Raw genomic sequence first — 15882 nt, 5'->3', positions numbered from 1 at the left:
AATCTTGTAGCATTAAATTTGTGTATTCATGTTTCAAACAGTATTCTCTTTTCTATTTTGGATACAACAAAAATTTTGAAATGTCAAGTCAATTCTTCTTTCCCAACTTCCATGTTCTACCACTAACTTTTTCTAGAGAGTGGCATTTAGATTCTGTGAGTACTTATCCTAAAAAGGTTGTTGGTTATTAATCACCCAATCTGATGGCATTGCGTGGTCATCCCTCATTGGCTGTGCACTATCAGGAATTCTGACAGTACCTCTTGCTTGGCCCTCAGGCAGATTCCACAGGATCAGGAACTCTGACAGCACCTGTTGCTAGGCCCTCAGACAGACTCCAGATTGGCCATTGAGGAAGTACAATATGTGCTTGCCTTGGCTACTGGTTTGAGCCAGTTTTGCTCGACCCTATGGGCCTGTCCTACCACATATCCACACTTTTATTTTATTATGTAGGTGCTCAGCAGGAGTCAGAGTTCTATGCCCAGGCGGTCTTTACCAGGCCTCAGAGTTGCTCAGCAATTAGATTGTGCCTCTCTTAGGTTGGCTTGCCAAATACTATCAGCCGTCAAAGAGCGTTCATCCCTGGGGAGTCACCCTGGGTGAGGAGGGTCAGTGAGTAGCCTTATCAATTTCAGAAAGCCAGGCATGCACAACCTGCTGTGGAGGGCTATGTGTTGGATGTCTAAGAGCCATTAACACCTGTGGAGTCGTTTTAGCTTCTGCCTGTTGTTGGGTGTGCTGTATGAGACTTAAAAAGGAAAAAGATTAAGAGCACCACCCTGCCAATCAAAACATGAGTTAAAATCCAGGAGGGATCAAGCAGCCTTTTTACATCATGCCAAACCTTTTCAGAAAATAAAGAGTCAAAGGCTATAACCTCTGTCTTTGTCTGACTTAACTGGAAAATTTCATGTGTTAGCTGTTCACCTTGACAGGGAAGGCTTCTATGGGCCTACAGACTGACAGTGGTGTAGGCTGTGAGAGTTGTAAGATGCCTGGCCCTGCGGGAGAGTAGCCACCTCCTCAGGGAGGTGTGTACTGGAGTATATCACCCAAAGAATTCTGTGGTGGGGGCATGGCTGCCCACAGTGGTGGTGGAGCAGAAGCTGGAGCAGCACATGATTTAATGAGAGCTGCATTCTCCTTGACACATTTTGCAGGGCTCAAACTGACTGTCTTCTTATCATCGAATATCATAGAGATATATCTGACATGGAAGTGGTGGGGGTGATGAAAAGGTTACCCATCTTTTTTTTTTTTTTTTTGGTTTTTTGAGACAGGGTTTCTCTGTGTAGCTTTGCGCCTTTCCTGGGACTCACTTGGTAGCCCAGGCTGGCCTTGAACTCACAGAGATCCACCTGGCTCTGCCTCCCGAGTACTGGGATTAAAGGCGTGCGCCACCACCGCCCGGCAAGGTTACTCATCTTTTAGAGGGAAATAGAAAGCAGACAATAGATGACTGTCAATGGGTGAAAATTTGTATCAGATCCTTATGTCTTGTGCTTAGTAGGGCACTTATGTGGTTTTTATAGGCCATGGTCTTATGCCCACAAGGTGTCTCTAGGCACTCCTCCTGGATTATCAGTCCTTTTGTGGAGTTGTTGTATGGAAACAGAAAAAAATGTGCCTTCCTAATGGGATGGCCAGACAAACATGATAGACAACACAAAAGGAGTAAAGAAATGGAGGTCCCAATGTTTACCTGCTGAAGGGACCAAAAGAACACAAAACTGAATGTCCTTCTCACCAAAACACACCGTCTAGGGGGTGCTATCAAGCACCATGAGTGAAGGGAGGGAGATGATCAGAATCTACACTGGGAAAGAGAAAGTAACAGAAACCCCATGTTGGATGCCAGATGTTGCTTGACACTAACAGCTCCCTTGGAGGGAGGGTGTGAGAAGGTGTGTGTCAATGGCACAGACCAGGAGTCAGTTGAAGGCAAACAGCAGAATCGTTTATTCAATAACAGGGAAGGCCTTGTATACCCTCCTCCCAGCACCCAGGCTGTGTCTCAATCTGGTGGCATTGCATGGTCTTCCCTCATTGGCTGGGCACAATCAGGAACTCTGACAGTGATCAGGAATGCTGACAGCACCTGTTGCTAGGCCCTCAGGTAGACTTCAGGTTGGCTCATAAGGAAGTACATTCTGTGCATGCCCTGACAACCGGTTTGGGCCAAGGAAATTGGCCCTATGGGCCTTGCCTACTACAAATAAATAAAAACAAATTCTTGGGGATAAGGCAGAGCCTGTCTCATCAGATACCAAAAGGTTACCAGGTTCTAAAACAACATAATTCCTAGCATTCCAGGAAGAACAGCTTTGCACCTCATTCCATTGAAGAGGTAAGCCGTGTGTTTAACTTTGCTGGATTCTCTAGTACTTATCCATGTGCACAAGGCTCTTATGTTCTCTACATCTCCCCATTTCTAAGTTTTTAAAGAAAAAATAGCAGTCTTAATAGAGGCCCTGGTTGAATCCATTGACTCTATGTCAATAGTATGAGAAAGATCTGACACATTGATCAACACATGTTGCTAGAGTTTTCCTGCCTGGCCCACAGTCAGGACAAATCTCTCTCACCTGCCAGTCTCACAGCCATCAGACCCAACCAAGTAAACACAGAGACTTATATTGGTTACAAACTGTATGGCCATGGCAGGCTTCTTGCTAACTGTTCTTACAGCTTAAATTAATCCATTTCTATTAATCTATACCTTGCCACGTGGCTTGTGGCTTACCGGTACTTTACATCTTCCTTATCCTGATGGCGGCTGGCAGTGTCTCTCTCACCCAGCTTCCTGTTCTCTCAATTTTCCTCTCTGTTAGTCCCGCCTATAGTTCCTGCCTGGCCACTGACCAATCAGTGATTTATTCATTGACCAATCAGCAACACATTTGACATACAGACCATCCCACAGCACTTCCCCTTTTCTTTTCTTAAAAAGGAAGGTTTTAACCTTTACACATCTCCAAAGTCAGCTTGGTATATTTGGGAATTTGGGCATAGCTTCTCTTACTAATTCCTGCTGGAGGGGGGGCGCTGTATCTTCTGGGGAAACAAAGAAAATTTTAGGATCATGGAGTAGTCCGTGAGGCTGTATCATCTGAGCCAGTTGCCTTGAAACGGTTCTGGATGTTGGATCATCTGGGCCATGGTGTCATCGGAGACCTTTCAGGTGGTCTTGGCTGGTCAAACCTGATGTGTCTTAATCTGGAACAAATCCATAGCCTCTGGCTTTCTGTGGAAACAAAAGCAGAGTCTCCTTTCCAAAGCAACATATCCTTACATCCAAATTTTAAAGTCAAGGTACCTTTAAAATATACATTTTGGCATAACTCAACAGCTTTTGTAATCAAATGTTTTTCTTCAGTTACAAATATCAAAGAGAACATAATCCAGATTCTCTGTGTGGTAGCCATCTTTACGTGGCTTATTATTTTATATTAGCTTGAGCCTATTGCTTTAAACTGCAGCCTTCTAAGCCTGAAACGGCACTGGCGCTGCTGGCTCCACTCACTTCAGCTTCCCAACATGGTGGTAATACGTTTTCCGCCAGCTCTGGGAGACATCAACTCTCAGAAATAGTGGGTCTATGCTTCTATCAAAGCAGCGTGTAGCCCAGAAACCTCTTTTTTTTTTTTTGTACTAGCAAAGGCTAAATCCACCACACAGCTTAATGTGCCACTTGCAGAGGCCTCATTCCCGCTATACGGCAGGTCGAGCATGTACGCACGCTAGGAACCCGCCAGTAGCTCAAACAGGCAGCTGCCGCTCATTTGAGAGAGACAATTAGGAAGCTGTTTTTAGCTCCATTTTAGAATCTTTTTTCTCAGTTTTTAGGTGGAAACTCTTGTCACCACGTTGGACGCCATTTGTAGCTGAGTTTTCCTGCCTGGCCCACAGTCAGGACAAATCTCTCTCACCTGCCAGTCCCACAGCCACTCAGACCCAATCAAGCAAACACAGAGACTTATATTGGTTTTAAACTGTATGGCCGTGGCAGGCTTCTTGCTAACTGTTTTTACAGCTTAAATTAATCCATTTCTATTAATCTATACCTTGCCACGTGGCTTGTGGCTTACCGGTACTTTACATCTTCCTTATCCTGATGGCGGCTGGCAGTGTCTCTCTCACCCAGCTTCCTGTTCTCTCAGTCCCGCCTATAGTTCCTGCCTGGCCACTGACCAATCAGTGATTTATTCATTGACCAATCAGCAACACATTTGACATACAGACCATCCCACAGCAAACACATGCAGGTAATTGTTGATAACCAAATTTATGATTGAGCAACAAATAATCTATAGTTCTATATTGTAATAATGTGGTCCTCAGTTCACCCATCTCTTGATTGAATTTTTACTAATATATTTGTAGTTTTACTAATCATACCGACCAAATTAGATATTTCTCTCTGGGTTCCAATAATTGATCCTGGAATAGGCAATAAATGCACTGAAGTGGCTTCAATAATTACAGGATCTAATAGATGCAAAGTATCATCACTATTTTTAGGGAGTGCTCTCCCAATTCTATTGATGAATTGTAGTCATTTACTTTGGGATTTTTATCCCTAGAGAAACATTTGATTGTGGGAGCTACTAATTTAAACCAACATATGTATCTTAAATGTATCTTGATTTCAAAATTTGGATCTAAGGATATGTTGCCTTGGAAAAGAGTTTCTGCTTTTGTTTCCATGGAAGATGAGAACCTATGGATTGCTTTCCAGTTTATATGGTTTGATCAAGTGTGGGAGCCCATTCTCGGGTTCCTCGTGGCTTTACCCAGCAGGTCCGCATAGAGGATGATTAGGACCACGGGCCTGAGTGCAGGTGTCTGGGATGGTCTGCACTTGGCTGTGCTGGGGGAGGAGGTCTTTTGCTCCACCCTCTGGCGTCTCTATAAAAACCCTGGGGCAGAGACAGTCGGGGCCCGTTGGAATAGGTTCCAGGCCCTCTCCAGGCTATCCTTTATTTTCTATCTGTTTATCTCTGCAAGATTCTCCACAATAAATCCTTCTATCTAATATTTCCTGCTGCTCACACTCAAGAAAACTCTGGGGAACTGTGGGGGTGATTGGGTAAACGCCCCACAGAATGGCGCCATGAACAGGGACTAAAGAAAAAAAGGGACTAAAAAAAGGGGGGACTAAAGACAAATGAACAGGGACTAAAGACAAATGAACAGGGACTAAAGATAAAGGAAAATAATAGTTTTATTACAGAGTTTTTGGCGAAAGTGCTGAGTCAGCCCTGCCAGTGGAAAGGCATGCCGGTGTTATGGAAAATATATATTTTATATATATATATATATTATTGAGAGGAGGGGTTTTATGCTCGAGAGAAAAGGAAAGCGGACTGGAAGGATGTCCGATGCTGCAGCGAAATTCTCTTCTGTCAAAATTTTCTATCTTCTATCCCTTTCTCAATTTCTATCTGGGAAAAATAAGTATAAGATATAGGGTAGTAATATAGTAGGAAAAACTTAGAAATGTAAGATTGTGTAGAAAAAATTTAAGATAAGTAAGGCAACTAGACAGAAAAACTCAATTTTCTAACTTTGGGGGCTATGAACGCAAACTGGGGAAAAATTCTTTCTTTGGGCTTTACAGGTAGTAAAAAAGCTCTTCTCTGAGTTTATGGGGAAGAAAAAGTTTCCTATGGAAGCTTTTGACCTGGGGACAGTTGAAATGCTAAGTCCAACCGGCAGGAGAAAGTGATTTCTCCCTGAGGCAAAAATGGGGGTGTAAAAAGCCAAAAAGTTTAAAGTTGGGAAGTTTTGGGAAAAGTTGGTCTTTCTCTCTTGGGGAAAAAAATCTTTCTCTTAAACTATAAAGCTTTTCTTGGAAAATTTGGGGAAAAAAATCTCTCTAAAAAGCCTTAATCTTTCTCAAAAGCTCTTAAAACTTAAAAACTAAAGCCTTTCAGAACTCTCTCAGAAGGACAAAAATTAGAATCACCTGAAGATATTAGTATGGGGACCACCTGTGATTAGCTCAAAGGGAAAACAACAAACCTCTTAAGACGGCAAAACCTCTCCAAGTTCTCTTTCAAGCTTTAACAATCCTCCCTGCAATGCAGGAGGCAGGGACAAGTTCCTAAAAACCTCTTCTAAGCTGTCTCTTCAAGCTAGTAAAAGACAGTGGATCAGAGTACCATGAGGGAAACACTTGGGAGAGTGTGGGTGAAAAGCTATAGAGAGCCTAAAAGAGCGGGAAACTTTACCCGAGAAAAGCAAAAAAGCCAACCTTTTCAGTTAACAGCTGAGCTGAGGCATCAAGGGTTTTGTTTCTGAGTGAGTCTTTGAAAAGGTGCTCCTAATCTTCCTAATGCAAAGATCCCTCAAGCATTGTATCCTCGCTTCTGAGCAAAAACCCAGAGGCAACTGGCCAACATCTCTGAGTTGGAGTGCATTTCGGGGATACTAGGGTTCCTGCAGTTGTAAACTTCCTGGAGCACAGAGCTGAGGCAGGAAGGTGCAGGACCCAGGGGAAGATTGCCAATGAACAAAGCTAAAGCTAAAGCCAGTGGGAATGGCACAGTTGTCCACTTTCCTACAAGTCCCGGGTTGATAGGTCCACAGCTGCAAAAAGAAATCTGAGAAAAGCTTTCCTATCAGAGTAAAGACCTTTCTGGGAAAACAGTAAAGCTGAACTGTGTCTGAAGCAGTTGTGCTGCTGAGTCAGAACGCTGTCTGGGGAAAGAGCCCAGCTAGGGCAGAATAGAACTATCCAGGAGTAAAGCTTTCTTTTCTGTCAGAGAAAGCATCTCTTTGAGAAAAGCTTTGTTTCAACTAACTCCCGATCAGATGAGGGAGTGTAGCCCTGAGGGGTGATTGCCTCTGGCATAAGCTCTGTCCTTGAGCACCCAGACAAGCAAAAGCAACCCATTGGGGGACTCGGCCAGGTGAAGGCCTGATGAAACAAAACGCCTGTTCTAATGGGAGTTTAGAAATGGCAAAAACCTCCCTTGTTAGATTTTCAGTCTGTACGCAAACCACACAGACCGGGAAAACAGACAAAAACCCCTACCTTCAGTAGCAGGGAAAGCCGCCACTGTAGTGTCGGAAACTGTTTCTGGGGTAGAGGGGATAAACTGAGACCAAACTGGGAACTGTCTGGGAAAAAGACTCTGAAGAAACAGAAGGGACGTATTCCTCCCCAGAAAATACATGACCTGTGAAAAGCTGCTAGAATTTGAGGCAGATTCAGGGGGAGAAAAAAAAGCCCCTACCTCCAAAGGCAGCTAGCAGAGGTACAGAGCCGCAGACAGATACCTGAAGCTCTGCATCTGGGGGGGGGGGGGGGAAGGAACAAGCAAAATGAGAATAAAATCAGTGGGAGAAAAATCTCTCATAAAGGAGCTATGGAAAAGCTGTTGTAAATGCTTTTGTTTTTCACTAACTGGCTAAGGCAAACACAAGCCCCAAGGAAAGTTGCTATCAGAAATTGCCCACCTCGATGCACGCTAACGAGGCAGGTGCAGTTCTGATTTGGGGGCCAGTGTCAAATGAAGGAGAGACACCTGTTGAAGCCAGCTGAGGAGAGATCAGGAATCTCCAATGTGCCAAAGCTGAAAATTTAAAATGCTTGTTCAAATCTCCCACTGCAAAAGCAAAAAACTTTGTTCAAACCTCCCGGGCAAGAATTTGTAAGCAAGTCTGGTAAAAGAGAACTAGTTGACTCTCAGACCTGAAAAGAACTATGGGAAATGACTGATATGGGAAATGATATAAGGGACTGATATAAGGGACTGATGGACTGATATAAGGGAAATGCATTCTGGGAAAGGTAGTTTTTCCGCTAAAGATGGCGACATTGCCCTGAAACATTTTTGTCAGCTCGAAAATACGTTCATGGTAAATTTAAAATACAGCTTTTAAAAGAATAAGGAGGAAAATCATCTAAGAGTTTAAGTGTCAGTTCCAATGAAAAACTGAAAGGATACGGAGCTAGGTGCTTCGCGGTTTGGGGCTCCATTGGTAAAAATGCCTTATTTACCCTAATAGCTGTGCAAAGTTGTCATGGTAGTTGGATGACAAAAAGCTACTTTTAAGAGCAAACAAGCCACTTTAAAATCCTTAAGAAAGCAAGAGAGAGCAGTTTATACACTGAACTTTGTCTTAGATATGAAGAAACTTATGTGAAATTAAAAATTATTTACCTCTTGAACAAACAGCCTGCAATGAGTGATTCCTTTGCAAATCTAATTAAGGGGATAAGAAACAGGCATTCAAAAAGAAATGACTGCTTTATAGATGGGAAACAAACTTCAGAAAATCTAGCTGTTTTACAAAAGTTGCTTCACCTGAAAGTTCCTTATAAGAAATCAATGCTAAATATTACAGCTGCTAATAACATCAGGAGTTAAAGCTAATGAAATGAAAATACTAAATCCTGGAAATGCTTTTTTTCAGAGTAAGCTAATGAAGGATATGTTTCATGAAAGAATGTCAGGAGCCAAGTAGCCTAGCTGATTCTCATGGGAAAAAGCTGTTTACCTAATCTTCTGTTAACAGTTTCAATAGCAACCTTTTCTTAACAAAACTGCAGTATGTACTTTTAGATTAACTTCCTGAAACATGATGGTCTGCTGCATGGTCTGTTGATCAAGCCCTGGAACAAAGAGACCTTACCCTGACCCCCATCCTACCCTAACTTCCTCCTAGTAATTTTCCATGCCCATACCTACTTCGGCTAGCTACCAGCATATGTAATCCTGACTCCCCTTGCAATAAACGAGACTTTGACGTGACTCAGACTGACTTTGTCTTTCTTCTGGTCTCCTTTCTCTCTTGCCCCCATTGATCTTTCAGGGGGTGCCTCCTCGGGCTTCACCCAATAACCTGGCCCGCAGGTCGGGTCAAAAGAACATCTATGTTCTTGACTCCTTTTGAATAGTAACAGTTTTGGTGAAAATATTGGAACTAACAACAACCAAGTCAAAATGTTTCAATAAATTCAAGATGCTGTTCACAAAAGAAAGCTGCCATGCTTTGTGTTCCATATTAGAGCTCACTCCAATCTTCCTGGTCCTTTAGCTGAGGGTAATGCAAAATGGAAAGATCCCTGCTTGGGATTATGGAAGGGTCCCGATCCTGTGTTAATATGGGGTCGAGGACATGTTTGTGTTTTTTCACAAGAGGAGAATGAAGCTCTGTGGTTACTGGAGCGTTTGGTAAGGAGCGTGGAACTAAGAAAAGTCAGCTCCAATGACGTTCCTATAAAGGAACCAGAATGAAAGTGGCTCGATTAGTGTTTCTGAGGTTTTGTCACTGGTTAATGCAAACAGTGAGGAAATAGAGTTCGGAGCTGTGCCGCTTTTGGCTTTACTAGCTCCTTTAGAAAAATACTTTATATCACCTAATAGCTGTGCAGTTTTGGCGAGGAGCTTTACAGCAGCTAAATACAGTAATTTCACCCTCAGCGTGAAGTGAAGTTTTTTTGGTAGAACAAACCAAAAGTACTGCTGTAATAGAAATGTTTGTCTGAATTGAAGTACTTAGGGGAACTATTATGAATTTGGGTGAAGGGACAGTCTCTAGTTAAAAACCGTCTACTGCTGACAGTGCATCTCTGCTGGTTCCGGAACGGCTGAGAGAACTGGCAACTTTGGAGTGTGGCATCATCCCGGGAAGGTTACAGTCCCCTAGCAACAACTATCACAATTCTATAACAACAACACTCACTAAATCACAGTGTTTTATAGCAAAGCTGACTATAAACTCTAAACTTTAGAAATGATGTACGTACTTCCTGTCTAGTTAAGAGTATCTAATAGAGATAGTAATAATAATTAAGAGTAAGAAATAGAAAAAGATGAAAATAAGTTACGTGAGTTTGTAAAAATTCTCTTGTTAGATCTGTGTTAAGAAATCTTTAGGTGTTTGCTAAGTTAAATATATGCTAATGGTAGCCCTATATAAGTTTGTAAAAGAGATCTATAGATCCTTTAAGAATGTAAGCTTGCAAGAAGTATCTAAGGTAGTCTTAAGACATGTAGTAATAAGCTTGTAAGAAGTAAAGATGTTAGTTGTAAATGTAAGTTTAAATAAGAAATAAGATGGAATGAATATAAGATATATAAGAAGTAATAAGAAATATATTTGCTAAAGTAGTTCTATAGTTTCCTTAAGGAGTACAAATAAGTAGATGTTAATGTTATATGAGTTTGTAAAACATGTAAATGTTGAATGTGAGTCTAAATGCTTTGCAAGGCAAAAAGTTATATGTGAGTTTGTAAAAAAGTGTAAATATTGAGTGTGAGTCTATGCTTAATGTATATGGTGAAAAAACCTGAGATACAGAACTTAGTGTCCTAGCAGAATGCAAAGCAGGCAGTCTGAGCGGTTTTCAAAAGTTCCAGAAGCCGCTAAGAAGCTAAGAATAATGGACGCCAGAACCAGCACAAGGCATCCGCAGTTGAGATCTGTGGAAAATCGACACAACACAGAAAAACCTGAACTAACATCAAAAACAGTGCGGTTTAGAATACTACTGTACATAAAAAGGTCGGTCTGTGAGAACAAAAGTTGCAGAGATGCTTGTTTGAACTAAAATTGTTAACTACAAAAAGTTTTGGTTGTAAAACGTCTCTTCATATTTGGAAATGAAAGCCTGATACCAGAATTTATTTCTTGTTTGAACTTTTTAAACTTAAAATGAGATAAAACTACTAAAAGTTTTTTGTTATGGATTTCTTCATATTTGGAAGGCTAGTACCAGAATTTATCATTTGAATTTTGGAACTTAAGAAATGAAATGAACAATAGAGATTTCATTGCAATGGGACAATTTTGAGTTTACTTATAGTAATGACCTAGGAACTGTTTTCTGGAATTGGGTTAAAAGTGGAACTGTTTAAATGAAGAAATTTATTATTTCTACCTAGAATCAAGATGCAGTTTTGTGTGTGCATATATGCTTTATTAATTGGTGATTCATGAATTGTTTTGTGGAACTGTTTATGTAAAAATGAAATTACTTACAGAACTGGTTTTGTGTTACAAATGGAACTGTTAAAATGGAAAAGTTTGGGTTTTCTAACTAGGCTTGAGATTTTGCTTAAATTATAAAGAAAAGGGGGAGAGTTAATATTCCTTAGTCTAATTTCAAAAGTTGTTTGTGGATTAATGTCATGTTTTGTTAGTAAGAAATGCAAATGGAGTATATTAAGAGACTACTTTTAAAGTGTAAAGAGTTTTATTAAGAAACTGCTTTTGGATGTTTTGCTAAAGTTTTTAAAGTGTTAATGGTTAGATTGAAAATATTGCTTTTCAATATGGGTTTGTAGGAATTGTATAAGTTTGGGTTCCTCTAACTAGGTTTGAGATTTTGTTTAAATTATAAAGAAAAGGAGGAGTTATGAGATTGAATTATGTTTGCAGAAAACTATTGATATTAATTCACCCTGGTTTTGTGGAATTAAGGAAATATTTAAGTTTGTGAATACATCGAAGTTTTTCCTATGTTCTGTCAGCAAGAAAATTCAAATGATTAAGTTGTAAGATGGAGAAAATTGTTAACTATATATAGCACCATATACCCTAATTCAAATGGTTCTGTTAAGAATTTGCTTTGAGTTGTAAGATTGGGAGAATTGTGACTATGTATAGCAATATTTATGTTAACCTGTTAATGGTAATGATGAAGCTAAGGGATTCTTTAAGTTTGTAGTTGCCTTAAGAGTTTTTGACTTAGAAAGGGCTTGAGGCAGCTAAGACTGCTGTAGTCACCTTGGACCTAATTCAAACGAGAAATGCCATCTTTATCATCCTCTACTCCCATATTGGGAGGTGTAACAGCTATGGAGATTGTTGTAAGCCATTAATAATTATTTTTTATATATTAAGAAAGGGGGACCTGTGGGAGCCCGTTCTCGGGTTCCTTGTGGCTTTACCCAGCAGGTCTGCATAGAGGATGATTAGACCTCGGGCCTGAGTGCAGGTGTCTGGGATGGTCTGCACTTGGCTGTGCTGGGGGAGGAGGTCTTTTGCTCCACCCCTTGGCATCTCTATAAAAACCCTGGGTCAGAGACAGTCAGGGCCCGTTGGAATAAGTTCCAGGCCCTCTTGAGGCTATTCTTTATTTTCAATCTGTTTATCTCTGCAAGATTCTCCACAATAAATTCTTATATCTAATATTTCCTGCTGCTCGCACTCAAGAAAACTCTGGGGAACTGTGAGGGTGGTTGGGTAAATGCCCCACAATCAAGCAAGATCCCCTGAAAGGCCTCTGATGACAGCCACAACCCAGATGATCCAACATCTACAACACCTTCAAGGCAACTACAGCCAAGATTTCACTATAATTCTAAATTGTCTCAGGATCCCCATAAGATTGCCAGCACCCCTAATCAACAGGAAGTTGTATGGAAAGCTACACCCAAATTCAGAAAATATTATTTATGTGTTTTTATTCCTATTCAATGAGGGCTGATTATATATGGTTAATGGTCATAATCAATCTCTTTCTAAAGAAAAAAGGATATGATATAGAAATGGTGAACAATAGATAGATTATTGAATCTACTTTAATCCAAATCAAACAACTGTTAATCTGAAAATACTTTACATTGATATGGATTTTGGTTTATTAATACCGACTTAAGGGCAATTTTATTATACTATCTGTATATTTCTACTCTTGTTTAAGGTACATTTATGCAACACATTTAAAATTGTAATGTATCATTAAATAATACAGATTAATAGTCATCTATGATAATCATACTTACAGTCATATTAAGTTTTCTAGGTATACAAGGATATATTTCAATTAGGTAGGTAATTTTCAAACACATCAAAGACATACAGAATATAACATTTAAAATGTTTTAAGGACTTACTTTTATGCACAATGAGACATGTCTGTGCCTGGCAGCAACAATTACTTTAAAGAAAATGATGGACATCAAAAAAATCTCATTAAGGATTTTGCTTACAGTGTGGAAAAGGCTAGCCATTTGGATAAGAAACTGCTATTTTCTAGACTGCTTATAGCATGTTGCATAAACTGGATGTGCAGGACCTGTAGGAAAGTGAACACTGAACTTTTCCAGAACAAGGTGGAATGGTCCTTCAAGTTCCTGCTTTGCAGAAGAAACTGCCATACATTCTTCAGGACACAGAGGAAAGTACTGACAAACTTTGCCATTAGGCAGAACAGTCCTTCAAATTTCCTGCTTTACTGAAAAGTATGTGAGAGACTCCAGACCTGTAGGTTGAAGATAGATGCCCCAACATTACAGAGGAACTTTGGATTATTGTCCAGGCAACCAGATGTCTGACATTTCTAGAATTTTGGAAGTTGCTTACAATACACTTCCTGTTTACTCATGTAATATTATATCCTTCTGGGGTCTTTGATGCAGTTGAAGATTAGATAGTTATAATTTTACTTAGTTATGATAAAAGATAAATTAGATATGAAACTTTAGATTCACAAATATAGGACAGATGATAGAGTGTTTTCTTTAATTTTGGCAACTACAAATAGACTAGATATTGTGACTAATTCTTACTTTATAACTGTTATATGTAATGTTACTAGGTTAAAATGAAAACCCTTTTTTTATTAGACAGAAAAAGGGAAGTGTTGTGGGATAGTCTTTCTGTATGCTGTGAATATGTGTTGCTACCATTGGTTAATAAGAAAAGCTGCTCTGGCCTATGGCAAGACATTTTACAGCTAGGCAGGAAATCTGAGCAAAGGTACAGGGAGAATGAAGGCAGAGTCAGGAGAGACACTGAGTGCTGACAGGGGAGCAAGATATAATGGAACACAGGTAAAGCCACGAGACACATGGTGATACATAGATTAATAGAAATGGGTGAATGTAAGATAAAAGAGCTAGTTAACTGTAAGCCTGAGCCATACACTGAACAGTTTGTAATTAATATAAACCTCTGTGTGTTTACTCTCGATCAAGTGGATGCAGGACACAGGAAAACTCCCGACTACAATAACCTTAGGAATTTACTGTACAAAAATCCATTCTAATCCAAAGCAACTTGTTGACTTTTCATTGTGTCTTTAGCCTAAAAGGAAGACATAGTAAACAGAAGGCTTAGTAAGACTAAATTTTAAGTCTTAATTGTTTTATGCCATGTGGTCATATAAAGATGGTGATAAATTACATGGCATATATTTTTGAGCCTTAGTAAAGATGGCTAGCAGGTACATGTTCTTTTTATCCTCATTAGGCATCAGCTAAGATGAAGACAGACTTCATCTTAAGATGAAGATACACACACACATATATACATTCATATATACATTATAGTAAATAAAAATTACCTATTTATAGATTTAATTATCAGCCCTTTGTTACAAGTTTTAAGTTAAAATTTTGTTACAGATTTTACAAATTTTTTAACTATACTCAATGAACATATAAATCTTGAGATAAAGAGTTTAGAACAGAGATAATTTTCTCCTCTATTTGCTAATTTATACATGACGTCAGTTAATATTGAGCCTTAATCTTTTTAGGATACCGATTTTGGATGAAGGTCTGTAAACTGGAGATCGAACACTACTCATTATAACTATAAGGCTCTGATTCTTCTCAGTCTATCCAATAAACTTTTCTTACCTTCTCTGAGGGTTGTATGCCTCATGTTTTTGTGCCAGCTGTGGTGATTCCCCTGCCGGCTTTATAGCTGGGATGGAAAAACTAATCAACGAAGGGACAGAATGAAATGTAGCTTAGCCCAATTTTATTGTAACGGGTGCTGGAACAGGACTTTTGAATTTGACCCAGATCATTTTGCTTTAATCATATTTAAGCACAACACAATTTTTGAAAAAAGTAGTCAGATAACACAACTGAATCCCAAATGTACAACAATTTAAGACATGTTTACATTGAGATTCCTTATAAAGTACAACTGGCTTTTTCAGAAGAATGAGTACTGTTGATGCAGCGATAGTGCCCAAGATTTAGAGTATAGAGGTTTGACTGAGGTAAACACATTGCCTGTGGGTGTTAGGATTGGCCTGACCTAAGATAACATAAAAGTTACTCAGGCTACTGTAAAGCACTAGTGACCTCACTCATAACAGTGGGTTTTATGGTCTAAAAGCAATGCTGAAGATTTAGGGGAAAGGTCTTGGATAAGCAAAAACATATATTCTGGGAGGTAAGGCAGAGCCTGTCTCATCAGACAGCGAAGGATCACCGGGTTATAAAACAACATCATTCCTAGTGTTCTAGGAATAGCAGCTTCATACCTCATTCTGTTGAAGAGGTTAAGCTTTCCAGGATTCTCCAGTGCACAAGGCCCAGTGCTCTACATAAATTGTATGCACATTATATTACAAATAAAGTGCTTTTTTGGTTTTTCAAGACAAGGTTTCTTTGTGTGACAGCCATGAATGTCCTGGAGCTTACTTTGAGGACCCGGGTAGCCTTGACCTAAGAGATCCACCTGCCTCTGTCTCCTGGGTGCTGGAATTAAAAGCATGCACAACTATGCCCAGTAATAAAGTGCTCATTTTATTTATTTATTTTATTTCTTATCTTTCCAGACAGTGTCTCTTTACACAGCCCTCCCTTTGCTGTAACTCACTATGTAGATCATGCTAAACTTGTTGCCTCTGCCTTCAGAGTGTAAGGATTAAAACCTTCTGCCACAATGCCCAGTTTTTATGTTCATCCGCAGGATTCCCTTTCAAAGTACTTTACATATGCATGAGGTGTGTGTGAATGAGTCTCATGTGTCATCCAATACAGTCAAATTCTCAAAGGACAAGGAACCTTGTCATGATGCATTCTCTATCTTGCGTGTCTTCTTTTGTCAGGTGTTAGGTTCCTTTTATTTTTGTTCCATGATTAATTCAGAAACTCAGTATTGTATAATATTGTTATG

General features: G+C 39.7%; 1 long non-coding RNA gene across 1 annotated transcript in view; it reads right to left on the bottom strand.

Annotated features, from left to right (window-relative positions):
* Nucleotides 1-1938: 1938 nt before the first annotated feature.
* The window catches only part of LOC128124477 (uncharacterized), a 31748-nt gene continuing 17804 nt past the window's right edge, over nt 1939-15882 (bottom strand). The window contains exon 2 of the long non-coding RNA XR_008222886.1: nt 1939-3247. This is a non-coding gene — a long non-coding RNA (uncharacterized LOC128124477). The remainder of the gene's footprint in view (nt 3248-15882) is intronic.

Source organism: Peromyscus californicus, unplaced genomic scaffold (assembly GCF_007827085.1).
Source record: "Peromyscus californicus insignis strain IS unplaced genomic scaffold, ASM782708v3 Scaffold_4__1_contigs__length_199733344, whole genome shotgun sequence".
NCBI lineage: Eukaryota > Metazoa > Chordata > Mammalia > Rodentia > Cricetidae > Peromyscus > Peromyscus californicus.
The sequence above is the reverse complement of the archived record's forward strand: the minus strand, read 5'-3'. Positions and strand labels throughout refer to the sequence as shown.